Below are 15,932 nucleotides of genomic sequence, written 5' to 3'. Positions count from 1 at the left end.
AAAGGAATGTACAAGAACTAGTGATGCTCAATACAGTGATTGCTCACCACCTAGTGATCAATAGCCCATCCTCAAGCAGTGATTCCTGCCCCCCGGCCAACTCCAGTTTATGTACTGGGAATGACGTCATATGGTATGGAATATCTCTTTGGCCAGCCTGGGTCAGCTGTCCTGGCTGTGTCCCCTCCCAGCTCCCCGTGCACCCCCAGCCTTCTTGCTAGCAGGCCAGCACGAGAAGCTGGATTGTCCTTGACTGCTCAGCAACAACTCAAAACATCAACACGTCATCAACATTTTCTCATCCCAAATCCAAAAAGTATCCTCATGCTAGCTTCTGTGAAGAAAACCAGCTCTATCCTGTCTGAAACCAGGACAGAATGTCAAGCTTTCCATACTTCTTCTTACATTTCCTCCTCTGCCCATACAAAACCTGGATTGTTTCAGCACAACTGTGACCCTTGGGTATCAATTCTGAGGTGTCACGGGGGAAGTTGCTGATCTATTGCCGAGATGTATCCCAGGGATCTCTGTCATGCATTGTATTGAAGAAAGTAGAGTTTTCCAAAGCCATCAAAGCCAGGATTCAGCTCATCTAACTTTGGATGTTGACAGTTTATATCTGAGCTTCTTCTATGGCCATAGGAGAGGGACAGACACTTCTGACCTACTTTACAGTTGTGCATTAGGAGTAAATGAATCACATCTTAAAAAATGCATATTTCTATCCATTGGTGATAAAGAAAGCTCAGCATGATTAGTTCAGACACAGACATCAACAACGCAGACTCACCCAGAGCTGATGAGATTAACCGGACTTAAAATGACCAAATATCAAGTGAAAGAAAAGAAAAAAACCCTGGAAACTTGCCTCCTGAGCTTTTATTTTAGAGATAAATCCCAGGAGTAACTCAGCTCAAATTTTATGTTTGGCTTATGAGGCTTTTACACAGAACAGATTGCTTAAAAATTGCCACTGGAATTCCCTTAGCAGAGAATGGTGAGCTAAGAAATCAGAAGATGTCAATAATGAAGGTGGACTCACACAAATGAGCTAGAGTTTGACGAGATGTCAAACCAGCTTCTCACTCAATATCATTCATGTGCAAGAGCACTTGTATATATCAGACACAAGATATATAGATTGCACTCTGGGACTAGAAGTTTTTTATTTCTACACCAATGCAGCAGTGGAGCAAAAAGCAAACCAGATCTTTCATGGATGTCATTTTATTACTTTATTTATCAACCATTTTCCAGATCCACCAAGAAAGGCTGTTGCAGCTGTTACTCCTGCAGATACATCAGTCTCTGTGGAACAAAGAAAACTTTCATCACAAACTAAAAATACTCATTATTTTCTTCTATAATTCAGTTCACACTGGAATCATTTGGGGATGGGGAGTACATATTCTTTAATTCCTTCTTACTTCTCCTCATTTTTGTTTATTTTGCTTTCAGTCCTTTTCAATAAATTCTATCCCTTTCTGCAGCACCAGTTCAGCTCAACTGGAGCTATGTAAATAGCTACCTGTGAAGAAAGGACATAGCCCATGCAAAGCAATTTGACACTCTGATACATGCTGTGTATTGGATCTTCATTATACATTTCTTTCTATTTACTATAAGTCCCCTGGGATACTGAGCATATTCCTTTAATGTCTGGTTTTATATATGGTTTACATAAGCTGCCAAGAACCCTGTGTGCATTTCCTACTTAGTTTGGTTTCATTCCCTTAAAGTATATCGGTTTGAATTCATTGTTGAGATAACTCTGTTGAAGTCAGCAGATTATTGCCATGATACATCTAGCTTTGCATGCTTTCTATTGGTAAGAAGTGAAATCATGATAAAAGAACCTCTTACATTGTTGATATGCTTGTTGAACAATATATCTGTCTATACTCTACAGCCATTGTTGCATGCTGCATTCAGGAGGCTGAAATGAAGGTATATTTTTTTTCTACAATTTTTTCTTTACACTTTCCCATGTGGGCTATTTTAACCTTAATTAATCTATTCCTCTGTCTTTTTTATTAGAGTTAAGTCTTCGCCTCAGTAGTCCAGTAGTTGATGTTTCATAAATTCATTGCCTAACAAAACAACATACTTTTTATGGCCAAGATAGGTATGGATGCATGGCACCTTGCATTTATAATTTAAAGACATTATATTCAGCATTATTTTCCTCAGCCTTTTACTTCAAACAATTCGTATTTAGGATGTAACTTGCCACATGTTAATATCTATTCGTGTTCAGTTGAACAACTCTAGTTTTGAAATTTTCTCCAGTGGGAAGGAAAAGAACCAGGGGTGAAGGAAAAAATATGAAGGAAAGTAGTTGTGTAATGAGTGGAGTTTTTTTCCCAGAAGGCTTTCACTGTTCTACTCTTAATTAAGTCACACTGAATAGTGACTCTAGCATAATTAAGATTTATTTTAATGGAGTTATTCCATATTTCATTATGACAAGAGCTTGGCTTATTGTCTTTATATAAAGTACTGTGCTAAGTCTCTTTGATTAATTTTTCTGTAATTATAAACTTTAATAAGTTCTTTTTCATTGCAACACTAGGTTTTTGAGTACCTCAAGTTCTCATCTAATGTCCTAGGAAACACTGAAAGGAAGCAAAGTTAAGCAGTTAGTGAGCAAGAGTCATGTTGTAGTGTTGGGGAAAAGGGACACTTCACAAAGAGGCAGCATATCCTCCCACAAGGCTTTAAGTAAAAAAATTATGTTAAGGCTATCTCAGAAGATAAAGATGAAGTGAAAACCAAGTAAAACATGTTGTTTCATTTATTAATTATAGACAGACAAAACTTTGATTCTTCTTCCACACCATCTTACACAAGCAAGAAAGCATTTGAACAGGAAAGGAAACTGAATATGGAAAGAAGCTCATCCATCACCTAAAATGCTTCTTTTCACCATAGTCTTGCATAAAACAATGTGACAGACCAAGTGAGTGCAGATTCTCCCACCTCAGCATGAGCCTCTCCATGACCCATTTTCCACATACAGCAAGGAAGCGATCCCATCTTGGGCTTCACACACTCGTGGGGAGGAGATTCAGAGCTGCTTCCTTACCTGATGAAGCTGTGGATGAGAGCTGGAAGGTGCACACCATGCTGCAAGCACAAGGGTTGTATGCCCCCGTTGTTTTGCTCTCTGCCTTCTTACGAGCAGCAGCACCGCAATCTCCTGGAGATACACAGAGGTACCTACCTGGTGCCGAGCACCAGCGTTCATAATTTCCTCACGAGTAATTTAATTTGTGATCACAGCAGCTCACAAGATGTACACCTCTGACTAAGAAGACTTTAGGGCCTTTTTTCTGGGAGATACCCATTTCTCACTACAGAACCCCACACATCACCTCACCTGCCCAGCACTGGAGAGGTGCAACTGCTTCTTCTGACATGCCAGTCAGGTAGAAGAAATTTTTCTGGAAGCTTTTCCTTTCAATCCTCAAGGCCTTCTTTTCCCCAGCTGTTTCTACCTCCTTCATGGCTTAAAAGCAAAGGAACCCATGTGAAACTTGGATGCTCACCCTACCCATAGTGGTGCGAAACGTCATTGCTTAACCACAAGTTTGAGGTGGGTTGTGGGTTTTCAGGCCAAACACAAGGATCTGGCCTTCTTGACCAGGCAGGCAATCAAAGTAAATTACTGCTGGAAACAAGTAAATGTAAAGCAGTTCTGAACTTAATCCTTCCTTGCTTTCTTTGTTTCCTCTCTGATGTACCAATGTGCCCACAACACTACTCTCATTTTCTTCCCGCTTCCTCATTAGAGAAAGTAAAATTTCTCTTTCCTGCTCCCTGAGGCTATTTTTCCTTCGCAGCTCAACTTATTTTGTACTTTAATCTTCTGTGTGTGCTCTCAATGTCTTCAAAATTTTCCTATTTATTTTTGAAAACTCTTAGAGCATAACCCCATGAAATAAATGGAAGATGCTTGGATGTATCTTGGATGCAAAGAGCAGACTCTGATACAGAACTAGCTAATTTATAACAGCATCCAAATAGCAAAAAACTTTCTTCAGACAGAAAAGCATCTGTAAGAAAGCTCAGAAAATAATTAAACCCAAATTTCTATTTTTCTGCACTTTTTATCTCATAAACTTCTACTCTTTCTGGTTTTTTTTACTGTAGACATTTCTTCAGCATGCTTTTATCATAGAAATGTCTAGTTTTCCTCTGCTTTTCTGTCTCAGCAACAAAAATTTCTTCATGCCTTCAATAAGAAAATATTGCACCTGCTTGGAACATTTTGTGCCAAGTTTCTGTTCTGCACACATTTTCCAGGCTGAATTGTAAAAGCCTCTGGAAACAAGTATTCTAGTGGAAATGCTGATACAGCCTTAACTAAAGAAAAATTATTGGTACCTCAGCAGTGTCCTGCTTAACTTCAACCCTTCTGCATCAGCCTGCTGGGTACTGCAGGCAGTATTTCTAACACAGATTGATAATGGTCTCCCCCATTGCTTGCAACACCACTTTTTCGGCAGTATCAGCTGTATGCTTGAGGACACATCAGAGTCTACCCTGCTTATGTATTAAAATCATGAACAGATTAGCACAGCTTTTGCTGAAGAAGGGATATATCCCAAGGTAAGGCAGCGTGGCAGTCCTCTGCTGTAAGACTGCTGCTCAGTTTCCCAGCTGTTACACTGAGCTCTTCTGTATAAGACAAAAAGCATCACTTTTCTTTCAGTAAGCCACTTGAGAGTTGGATATGAAATATTTTAGATTTAGTCATGGATAGAAATTTTTTACATGGAAATTTGAATAGACATGAGAGTAAAAGTCTCTATGAATAGAGAAATCTTGGTCCAAAACATTTGTTTTCCTATTTCTCTTGCAATTCTGTCATGATACTTCTCTGATGTAATTTTCTTTCATCAATACAGACTGAACTTTTTTCACACTTATCACACCGAAGATAATCCCTGACCTACAAAAACATCCTGTCTGCCATAGCAGACTTTCTCTTGGAGGAAACCCCATTGGTTTCAACTCCATGTCAAGGGAGATTTTGTAGCAGAAGTGTTAATATGTACCTACTCAGACATAGGTCTTCACTCCCAATGTGTAGACCCAAATACTAAATGTGTAGGATTTGTGGGATGTGTGATTTTGCCTCTACAGAAAAAGAAGAGGTAGTTGCCAAATTCAGTTCTGCAGCCGATCAATTTTCCATGAGGAAAGAGGATGAGGTAGAAAAGTAGATTAACCAAGGAGCCAGCCTAGCTGCAGTTTTCGTACCTGTGTGAGAACTTCAGAGAGGGCCCATCAGGCCCATCTACCTGTGAAAGCCTAAACAGTGACAGTTTCTAGCCCTGAACAAGAATTTGTTCTCTTCTTTCTACCTCAGAGAGCCACATGCATAAAAACGAACTGCTGCTGAACGGCACCATGAAACCTCCTCTGAGTCCCAGGCATGATAAAGCCGGTTGAAGCACAGAACTTAGGGTGCAACCTCTTAAGACCAAGGCAGTTACTTTTAGAGGTGATTCCAGGTTTTGTAACGATGCAGGTACTGGAATTTAATCTTCAAAATTGTTACATATCTGGGGAAGTCCCTAGCACAGCTTTGGTCCAGAAAACCAGCTCTCTCCCCAACAATCCCTGGGCACAGGCTGGGTGCTGGCATGGCCCAGGGACCATTCCCACCAGAGAGCTTGTTTACAGTTAGCCATTTTTCAGAATACAGGAATGTTTCACAGTATGGACATTGACAGACCATGCCAGCCTCCTTCGGTGCCACAGAGCAACGCCCGACATTGCTTGGTTTACTGGCAAAGTTATACCTTTAGACACCAATGCAGCCTATATTCGTACTGGTATTTTACTTCTGAAGATCTTACTCTGGCAAAGCACTCAAGTAAATGATTTAGTTTAATCAAATTCTTAAGTCTCATGAACTGGGACATCTTTAAAATTCAGCATGTTTTTAAGTACTGAGCTAAATAAGGATGCTTGAAGTTAAATATGAGCTTTGCAGAAAAAGAAGCCTTAGAAGAAAAGGCCTTTTTCCCATAATATACTAAATCCTAAAAGTATAGTAACAATTTCACAATATGTAGAAAGACGGTGCCAAGCATATATATTTTTCAGGGTTTCAGTTTCCCTGACATGAGACATCTCAGGGACATTTTAGTGATTTGTTACAGTCATACAACACTTAGGCAAGAACAAAGCCTCACTGAACACTTTTCCTGGAAAAATAACAAGATATTTGACTCAAAATGAGAATACAGTATTTTATGATGTTAAAGCTCATTTCTAAAAGAAAAAATGAAACTTCTCATTTGATGTAATTCATTTTTTCTTTCAAGTGATACTCTGGAGAAGTACTGGATATTCCTCTAATATAGATAAGAGAGGGATTGCTTGATGAAATTAAATTCAGCTTTGCCAATAAAAAAAAAGAAAAACAACAACAAAAGCTGGCTTTGTGCCTAGTGTAAAACTTGCCATGGCATCATCTGTTGGTTTTTAATTAAATTAAATGTGAATGGTGACATGGATGGGGCAGAAGTCAAGAATCATGCTATATATGTCTTTGGGCTGCATGGGTGAGGAACGTTTATCTACACCAGGAAAAGAAATCAAGTCCCCACTCCTGCAAAAACAAATGCAACTGCCAAGCCGTAACCATGAATAATCCCATTGGCTTCAGTGGAGCCATCAGGATGTATATAAAGATATGGCCATAAATTCTTGCCAGTCTGAGGATTGGGATAAGAAGATATTCTAATCTGAAAAGAAGACAGAGGGTCTTAAATCAGACATTTCCTCAGCATCCTTAAAAAGGTTCAATGTAAGCGATCGCTGTGTCTTGCAAGAACAATGCTTTTTAAAAAACTTTGCCCTAAAACATAAGCTCAATAGAAACACAGGCACTATAAACATTTAAGAGTCTAATGACAGTGTCTTTTTCAGTGTCTTGACTTTTTCAGACAAGTCCTTCCCTGTGATGTCTGTAGCCAATATTTTACGGAAGCATCTGACCAGATGGAAAGGGACATGTGAAAATCGGCTATCAAACACCTCTCCTCCTAGGCTATAGTCAAAGGAGAGAAATAGGTACTGCAATTCATCTAGCTTTACGATGAGGCTCCTTGCACACCTCTGAGAGCAGCTGCCAGCTGGTGGATAGCCATGGGTAACTAGTTCATATACTTGAGAGCACATGTCTGAAGAGGGGTCAGACTAATCCCTCTGAGGCATTGAAAATTCTGAAAATTCATTCCAACTGCAATGAAAATGTTGAGAAAGAGTTTTCAGGTGATGGGCAATAAGCAGTTTGACTGTTCACTTCATTTGTTGGGGGGTTAAGATGGGTCACTAGGGCTCTGGGATGGCAGCTGGTGACTGGAGCATTACAAACAACGCAGTTGTGAGCAGCTGAGAGTCACTACAAAAAGGACTGAGTTAAGCAAGTACTGTAGGGAAGATGAAGGTCATTTTTTCCAACTTATTTATGTCCATTTGCACCCTATTTTAATGTAATACTTGTTCTTTTTTTTAGCCTGTAATAATCAGCTTTTCTATCTCCCTTTAAGTTGCAGAATTTGCTTAATATTTTTTTGTATGAAATTAGCTTTAGGTGTTTAATTACTGGAATTTCTCAGGTGTAGGCAACTTTACTATGCTATGAATAAACACCATAAGTCAATATTGATTTTCTTCCCTCGAAAAGCTCCCTTGTTGCTGAAAACTGTTAATATTTTTCAAGATTATACCATGAACATATTTGTATAACAGCCTTTTACTGAGCTTGAAATTCTATACCAAATACTTATGTCTTTGAAAGACTGAAACCTTCAATAAAATATATTACTGTTAAATGTTAGAATTTTCCCTTTCTTTAATAGAAAGATATTCAGTATTAACGCATATTACCGGACCATTTTGTCAGGTGCCTGTACCCTTACATTCAGTTTTAGAAGAAATGAACAGGCTTTTTTTTAAGAGCAAATGTGGAGCTAAGACTTTGGGCAGCACCAGGAACTGGCATGTCCTTCCTCGCAAGAGGTGCAGGGCATTTCAGGGCTTGGGAAGAGTGGGTCAGAGTCAGGGAATTGGCAACCCAGAGCTGGCATATGGTTCCTCACAGACTGTCAGCAAATAGATGATTTGCAGCTGCCCTGAAGCTATGCTAAACACAACCAAAACTTCCCAGACAGAGATGACTACATAATGGTGTCTGTAGGACATAATCCATTTCATTTCTACACCAACCACTCATGCCAGCAGCTCCTTTCTCACCAAGTTCTCCCTCACTTTCATATTCAGGCTTCACCCCTCTCCTCCGCAACACTGGTAGCTCTCAGCTCCTCTTCCTGCAGTGATAGAGTTGGGAGTTCAAGCCCTTCTGGTGCGAAGGCATGGGGCATGGTTTTCTCAGGTTTTCTCTGATCATCTCTGGGAAGCCTGAGGGAAACTGCTGACATGGTGCTCAGCGCTGCCCCATGGGTATGAGATCTGTCCCTGCCTCAGCACTATCACTTCTCTTGCTCTTGGTAATGAAAGTACCAGCATGAACACCTCTCCGACTCTTGAGTCAGCAGTAAGCTTAGAAGGACGCATTAAATCATGTTTTTCACATGCAGAAATCCCTCTCCCACCAAGTGCAAATGGTGACCTTTGGGTTTTGCCTTGAAGTGTCTGGCTGTATTCTGAAGCCCTGGTCCTCGGTACCCTGTCTAGAGGGAACCTACTGGCCTAAGACTCTGTCCTTACCCATGGACCTGATTTCCTTTCAAATAAAAAGAAAGGGATGGTGCAACGTCAGAGGACACGACCTTGTTGGTCATATTGGAGAAGGCACCTGACCCAGGATGTAAGCCTGTCCATCTTTGTCAGGCTATTTTCCACAGATACGCTTATTTTCCATTTCTAAATCAATCACCATTTCCCCAGGTAAGTTTTCCAGCTAGTGTCCCCAGAAGGCACTGAAAAAAGGACACTGCTGGAAAACCACCTCTGCTAGTTGTTGCTGGGGAAACTCTCCTTGGTGAAAGAAATGTGGCTAGTTGTCATCTCATGTAGTGAAGTGGTAATTCTATTGTGTCTTTGAGCTGAAAAATATCTCCACTGCCAAACATGGGTAATATTGACTGCAAAAAACACATACTAGTAGAATAACACTGAGGATGTTCAGCTGAATTGCAAGAACTCATTAAATTACTTCAGTTGAAATATTATTTGTCATCAGATTTGTCATGTTACAAATCACTAATCATACTCCAGCAATTTACCAAGTTTCTGCCTAGAAATTCAGAACTACCAAATACTGCAACCTACACAATAGACACTCAGGTGTAGCAACATATCTCTGCTGGTCCCATGTCAAATGCCCTCTTGTCAATCCATTGCACAGGCTCTTCTGGAAATCAAGCTAATTAGCTTATCAGAATGATTCCTGCACATACAGGCAAGAATGTCAGCTGACGTTCATTATTATTCTTCTGTCAGATTTATTTGAAGGGGAAACATAAAAGAATTTTCCTTGCTTATGTCATAGATACTTATACAGTCTTACTTGGGACTAGATGTTCACACCAGCCAAGATGAATGAAGCAGAGAGCTACTGTTGCCTCAGAGGCTCTGGTTTTGCATGATACCAGAAGCCAACACCATTTTTCTTGGCCTGAGCTAGATGCTGCCATTTCTACTTGTGTTGATTCTTTGCGAGTTTCACTGTCATGAGGATGCATATTTGACCCAAAGTAACAGAGGTACCCCACAGAATTAACGTTCCTTTTTTTATTGTTTTCTAAGGAATGCTTAGTCCAGAAACCTCATAAATTGCTATGATTAAGAAAAGGTAGCCCAGAACTGTGGCATGAAATTCTGCTTTTCTCTTCATTGCCAAGGACGTAGAAAAGTTTGAAAACAATTAGAATCTCATTTCATCCACCAAGTTCTTAAACTCTGCTGAGCTCCAGGAAACAAGAGTAGTGTATGCCTAGCTTGGGACTGCAGTCAAGTTTGTTAGTAGCCATAACATGATGCGGGCTTCTGCAACTATATTTGCTATTAAAAATAAAGAAAAGCTCAATATGAATTGTGCAAACAAATTTCACTTCCAGAAGCTCTCTGGCCATGGAAAGTTTCTCTCCCTTCCAACCCAGATCTGGTCTGGGAAATTTTCATGATCATGAAAAATTGATGACAAGAAAACTGTCTTTTTGTCTTTCACTGGCAGGTTTAACCTGGCGTCTGCAGGATCTCTTGTTTGTAGCTGGCCACTATAAAGCAGCAGCAATCAATCACTGCTCTGGTAGATAAAGTCACTTAGTTGAGGATACTGGGATTTGCTATTTTAGCTTATATTGGTACTTATGCTGCCCTCCAGTGATAAAGACTGTTGTTCCAATCTGTATTCTAGCCTTTTGTAGCAGCTTATTTCTAGTCTTTGCTCAATGCGTACTGAAAACTGCAGTTCTCATTCCAGAACTTTAGCCAGTTCTTGTCTAAAAATAATAATAATAATATAATTCTAGTTATTTTTATTTCTAATTTTTGAAAAACTAAAAGTAAATGCAGATCAATTTATTGTAAGAAATAAAAGGTAACATGGATTTGAATATGAAAACACATAAATATGTAAGTTTGGGCCTACTAAAGTTAAACTATCAACAATTAATGAGATTTTCAATTAAGTCCTTTTTTTAATGCAGATTGACATTTTAATTTTAGTCCTGCCAAAAAAATTGGCCATTTTCATTGTTGTTATTCCCAAAAATAACTCCCTTGTACTCACAACCTTGGGTCCGTATGGATTTTGGTGGTGTGTTGATTGATGGACCTCAGATCTGTTCTGAGTTGTTGGTTCTCTCCCACACACCTCAAAAATTAGAGTATAGTGTGAAAGACAGGTGATATCTTCACGGCAGCACACAGAGAATGATGCAGTGACTGTTAGCATTTGAAGTTTCTGTGAGCTCATGGCATCATGCAAGCAAAACATGTATATGCTCCTGCAACTCAAAGGTTTGACATAGTTTCTTACAGCAAATGAAATGTTTCAGAAACATTATTGGTGGTGCTGCAATAAGAACCCATCATCTGCAGTAAATTGATCTATATCCTGGCTGATTGTGGGTGCATGTAGAAGCATTAGAGACTGTAAAAAGGTTTTAGCATATTTTACTCTGCCCATCTCATTCATGATCACTTTTGGATTTCTAGCTGTAATTTACATTTTACTTGGGAATGCTGCAGTTATGCTGATGGCTATTTCTCCATGTCTCCTTTAAAGGAATACAACTACTAAGTTCTTTTTCCTAAGATGCATCACAGAGATATGACTGCAGGTCATACAGATATATCTGAGTTTTAGAGTATGGGATGCAGACAAAACATTTGTGAGAAGCTGAGTAAGTGCCTGAGTGATTGGCTTGTGCAGAAATACCTGTTGCCCCAAATAATCAGTAGTAACTATGCTATTGCTGTTAAAACTAAATTAAACTGTTGCTCCCACACACATTGCAGCAGTCTAGTTTTGGACAGTGATTGGCAGGACAGGGCAGATCAGTACTACTGTGGTCTGAATCTGAAGGAGATGGCATGGTCTTCCCTTGCTGAAGTCAATGAGAAGCATCCACTGAATTTGTTAGCTGTAAGATCAGTCCAGGCTCAGCAGCTTTTCAACTACAACAGAATGATCAAAGACCAGTATGAGGTGTTGTGTCGACAGGATGCCACCATAAGGAAAGAAGTGGTTTCTTGCTTTTTGTTATTCTGGGGTGCTGATTTTACCAATCCTTTTGTTCTAGTCTTCCCTGCAATTGTATTGAACAAGAGCTTGAACAGGACTGTATAACATCCAGGCAGAAAAATTGCTGTATACATCTTACTCACTGAAAGAGTTAATATCCAAAAAGGTTTGCAGAGCATCATCAGGGCTTGTTGGATTTAGGTCTGTTTCTCAGCAGTCAGTTCAGGAAACGATTTTGTCTTAACAGATGATGCACCTGAAGGCAGCACTGAAGAACAGGACCAGGGATGGAAAAATATGAGACCCAATATCACAGTAGCAGTTTTTACACCCGTTACACAATTGGAGTTGCCCTTTTAATCATCTCAGTCTGGGCCAGGTTAATTGGAGCCTTCCAAGCCATGAGTCAGTCTCACATGTTTTCTGAATCTTTGCTAGTTAAGAGAATTTTCACCTTTTACAGTTGCTTTAGTATTCAGAGAAGTTTGCCATGGGCTAATTATAATCATCGAGCGATGGCTTTAGAATTTCATGTTTGTAATGACATTTTATCATATTAAATTGGAATCCCATAATGCTTCTTGAGCTATGATAGACAAGGACATCATGTCTATTCTGGATGTCATCCACTGTGTAAGTTTGTGCTGATACTGGGCATCTACTACATTTTTATTCAGAACCATTGCAATCTCTTCTATTCTTTAACTGAAGAGATTGGAAACCCAGTTGATTGCTGACAGAGGAACACAAAAATACTGAGTTCAAGATCCAGGGCACAAGCCCTTTACTTTCATCCTATAGATGCTCTTGCTTTGTGTGATTTGGAAGAACTGGATGCCAGCGTACTGACGGGCTGGAAGGAAGGAGTCAAGGCAATGTATTCATCATATCATCACTCCTCCATCTCCGAATCCATGGCATTTTAAGAGCTTAATCACTGATGCAGTGTGGAAAGTCTTCTTCTTGGTCGTCTTCTTGCTTCTTCCTCTGAAGGAGCAAGTAGAGGATCTCGGTCTCACAACACAGTCGCTGCTTCTTGCAATCCGCACTGTATCACAGTTTACAGCAGCTTTTCCCTGTGCTCTGTGAAAGCTCTTGCAGTTGCTCTCAGGGGCTTTCCAGCACTGACACTTCCCTGGAGTAACTCTTAATAGTTCTCAAAACTTGACACCAAGGTCCTGAAATATCCTCTTTGCTGCATGGCCGATAGGTTTGCTGCTTTTGAATTTAGCTGCAATCACTTCCCCTTCAATCCAAGTTTGACAAAGATGGAAATAGCCAAATCGGGGCATAAAGTAGAAAAAACATCACTGACTAATGTAAGCATAGTTTACTTAGACTCACACTTAGTGTGCAAGGGAATATATTTACTGAATTAAAAATCTGTGTAAACCTATAGTCTTGCAGAGAGTCTTTCTACACTGAGTAACGATGCAATAATGAGAAGACAAGGCAGCTTTGCAAACATAGATGCAAAGTTGTGTCAGCACTGCACTGTGCTGGAGCTCACCACTCCTGCTCAGAAATAAGGCTATCATATGAGCAACATCACACCAACACAACTATGCCACTTTCAAAACCAAACTAGAAACTTTACACAGGTCCTCTACAACGAGCACTGGTACCTTTAACCCAACAGAGCTTTACAAGCATAAATATTCCCACTTTTGCTCATATCTTTCAAGCACAGGCTCACATCTCACTGGCGTCTGTGGGAGAGAAGCATGTGCTTATGAGCTTTGTTCATTTTGTGCACACAGGATTTGAGGAGTTTATTGAACTGTAAGTAGCTGGGTATTTAACTCCTTCCAAAGCAGCAATAAAGACCAGTTGCAAATGGGATTTGCTTTGTTCTTGGTTGAGGAAAAAAAACTATAAAGCTAAAAATAAAATCTAGCAATGCCAAGAAAAAGTCATATCATAACCGTGCTGCCGTTTCTTCTAGGCTTCTTGCTAGAAGACTAAATGTTTCTGGGTACAGGTGATAAATTTAAGGAAAAAACTCAGAGTGAATCAGAATTGTTAAAGTGCTTTCTTTTCAGTTCATGTGATGCTGGATCCTGTTTTACTATATTTTCAGATAGACTTGAAAATTTGTATTTAAGGGGTTTTCTTGCTGCGGATATAATGTCAAACATAATGATTGAGTAACTACAACTGTAAATTTGAAGCTTATGACTTATGACTAATCATATACATCAGGCTTGTATTTCTTCTATCCACAGATAAGCTAAATATGGTTCATTCATTCATTCATCTCTGTTCTGTTGTACTGTACAGATCACAGTCTCTTCTAAGTAGTTGACAAAAAATATAATCCCTTGACTATGTGTGTGGACCAGCTCAAATTTTACTTGACTTCCTTAGCTCCTTCTGTGCCAAAGGGCCATGAGATTTTGAGAAGCCAATGCTTTCTTGTGTCAGCTCAAACTCATGATATTTAAGGAATAAACATTAATGTTTGAAAGTAATGGTCATCAGAGGTCAGCAGAAACAGGTTTTTTGAACAAATCTCTGAAAAATACTGCTAAGCATCTGCTTTCTTAGGACTACACAATAAAATGTGCACCTGTGGCAATACAGAACTGCTATTCTAGAAAACCTCTCCAGGCTCTAGCATTTTCAGAATAGAGGATTTGAGAGTTATGCAGCATTTTCATTCAAAGATGCTTGCAAATATCTCTCAACAAACGGCTGGAAGTTCGCAGTCCTAATAATTTTCTCAGAGTACATCTTAAAAGAGAGCATCTCCGAAGGAGTCCACAGCCCTCAGAATATTAGTAAATCCACAACTACAGAAGGCAATGGAAGACTCACTCCCTTCCTACATATGCAATGTCCAACACCAGGCAACAAAAAGATTAATAGAAATTGAGAGAAGTAGATCTATTTTTAGAGCTTTTTTTTTCCCCTTCCTGGCAATTATCCAAATTTTGGAGGTTGCAGTCATTTCTGTTGGCAGAAGAAATCAGTAAAGAATTCAGCTATTTCTTCAGTGTCCTCCTCTTTCACCTACAAGACATGCAAAAGGTGCTGCCTCCAGGCAGGAGAAAGCAGCTTCTCTGGCTCACAGAAAGTCCCCTCTTTTCCCCCAAATCGAACCAATAACCAAACCAAGAAGTTTCCCATAGGCATTTTTCAGAACCATGCTCCCAGTCTGGCTGTAATCTTGGTTATTTTTATATATCTGCTTTCCTGGTGTCTTATACAGTCTTCCTATCTGTCTTTCCTACACAGAGGTTCAAACACCCCAAACCAGCCAAGTCACCCTTTCCCACATAGATCCAGTGCCCTCTGGATAATGTCACAGGCTTGTGATGGATGGAGATATATAGGTTGTTTCAAGTCCCTGGCTCTGTATGCAAGTTGCATACTTCATTTTACTGTCTCAGTTGTCTTTTTCCCTTTCCCCCAAGGCATATCCTATGTGATCAGTCATGAAATATGGCTGGGGGTAAGAAAGGCAACATCAGCAGCATCTCTTAGAGTACATGACATGGCTAGTAATGGCTAGGCTCAACCGCAACATTGTCCTTGGCTTTCAGGCCAACAGAGAGCAGGGCTTAACCTCTGAGAGCTCTGAATGAAACTAAATTCAGGGTTTGATATTTACAGTTCATTTCAGAGTTGCATCTGGGAGGTACTGTGCTACATCTGCCAGGCAAAATAATTAGTCTTTCATTGAAATCCTTTTTCCTGCTATGAGCAATGATTTGGTTATTGCTGTAAATCAGGATTATAACTGTGATCATAAAAATACAGTTACACTGGCACATATTTCCCACCCCTATTCAGCCACAGAGATGACAGACAACTTTCTAAATGAAGAGGTATCCATGTCTGTCTGTGATGCACTGTAACATTAAAACTCTTCCCCAAATCAGTTTGTACATGGATGGAATATGAATGACTTCATCATAATTTTTTTCTGACATCTTTATAATGGAAAACCTGAGTTTAAAGAGAACATAATTGGTAACAACTGACAGTTTGGTAGCATATGATTTCTGTGTACTTCTGTATGTTATTATTCTCTCATTTTTCAAGCATTTAATTCACCCCCCTGGCATTCAAACGTACGTGGCTCTTCTTTGTTTAAGATTTCATTGGGACATTTTACAGCAATAACCTCTAAGCAGCACGGTTTTTCCATGTCATTTTGGCCATCCTATTATAAATAGCTCATCTCCTTAGCATAAAT

This window comes from Phaethon aethereus (genome assembly GCF_964289735.1).
Source record: "Phaethon aethereus genome assembly, chromosome: 3".
Taxonomy (NCBI): domain Eukaryota; kingdom Metazoa; phylum Chordata; class Aves; order Phaethontiformes; family Phaethontidae; genus Phaethon; species Phaethon aethereus.
Note: the sequence above shows the minus strand (reverse complement) of the source record.